The 1,327-nt window shown below is 35.3% G+C and overlaps 1 protein-coding gene across 1 annotated transcript in view; it reads left to right on the plus strand.

The window, feature by feature from the left end:
• The window catches only part of HDGFL3 (HDGF like 3), a 90,764-nt gene that overhangs the window by 84,669 nt on the left and 4,768 nt on the right, over positions 1-1,327 (plus strand). The window lies entirely within an intron of this gene.

Raw genomic sequence — 1,327 nt, forward strand, 5'->3', positions numbered from 1 at the left:
TTTACTTTGTTTGGAGCATTAATTCTATTCTGAGGCTGCTATGGGACCATCTGTCCCAAAAATGTTCTTCAGTACAGTTTGAGTAGTTGTTACTATGAATGTTCTACCAATGTAAACACAGATTTTATTGCCTTTCACATTGATATTAATAAAAAGATGTTAACAATTTTTCGTTGCTTTAAATGGGTGTCTTTCTCCTTCACAAGGGAGGAAAATCCCCCAAGGTCTGTGAGAATAATCATATCTAGTATTTTTATGTGTTAATAAATAATTAAGAGTCACTAGTCACTGCATTTTGCAGGTTCACAGATTTTAAATGTGACTTTTACTACTTTTTTTAATTGACTTTCTTATTCTGGTAGGAACAGAACAGGCTGTAAGAAAAATTTTCTGTATTTCTGCCATCTTGAGGTTTAGTAACTTTTCCTATTTGAAGTCCTGGAATTATTATATATGGTATAATGTACACTATAGATTTGGACCATGTATGTGAGAACATACCCACGAGTGAGCACTCATGAGCTCACAAGCAAGTTCCTTCAGTTAGCAAAGGGAAGAGTGGAAGCAGGCTGTTTTAGGAAAAAATATTGGGGCCTGAGTTCCCTCTTTCATTCATCCCTTGAGAGCATTAGGGGGTGGGGAGAGCAATGTATTTGGATTAATGAAAAAAACAAAAACAGCATCCCTATGAGGAAATGTAACCTGATACAATTTAAAGTAGGATCCAGACTGAAACAGAGTTCTTTTCGGGTGTGGAAATATTTTGTCACACAGTTGCCATCTAAATTTTAAAAGAAATCTAGACTTCCTTTCTTTTCTTACATCTTGATTTTGTTAAATCTTGTATTTCTTTGAGCCATATGTCCCAAGTAATTAAGTTATAAATATTATACAGAATAATTTGCATACATTCCAAATGCTTTTTAAATTTGAAGCAGCTTACCTTTCTTTCTAACACCACAGTCCTCACAAAGATGGGTTATCTCAGTTTCTCCAGTGACTTTATCCCAGCAATACACATTGTCCTGAGCTGTATGAGTGCACACTGCTGCACTCTGTCCCTGCCAGACAGCAGACAGAGTTTATTGTTTTGTTCCCTTTTTTTGAACGGAGCACTAAAGATGCCCTAGCACCTCCTTTAGCTTTCTGAACTGATAGGTATCAAGCAAAGCCTCACGGGCTGTTCTTGCTGAGTATTGTTAATGTTGCAGTACAGATTAAAATCTCAGAAAACCCCATTTATTATATACTTTATACGTATGGATAGCTTTTATTGTTAATATCCTAAATCATCTAAAGGCTTGTTTTCTTTCTTTTTTTTTTACAG

This window comes from Eumetopias jubatus, unplaced genomic scaffold (genome assembly GCF_037043125.1).
Source record: "Eumetopias jubatus isolate StellerSeaLion01/CBP00866 unplaced genomic scaffold, mEumJub1_p1.0 scaffold_7, whole genome shotgun sequence".
In the NCBI taxonomy this organism is placed as follows: Eukaryota; Metazoa; Chordata; class Mammalia; order Carnivora; family Otariidae; genus Eumetopias; species Eumetopias jubatus.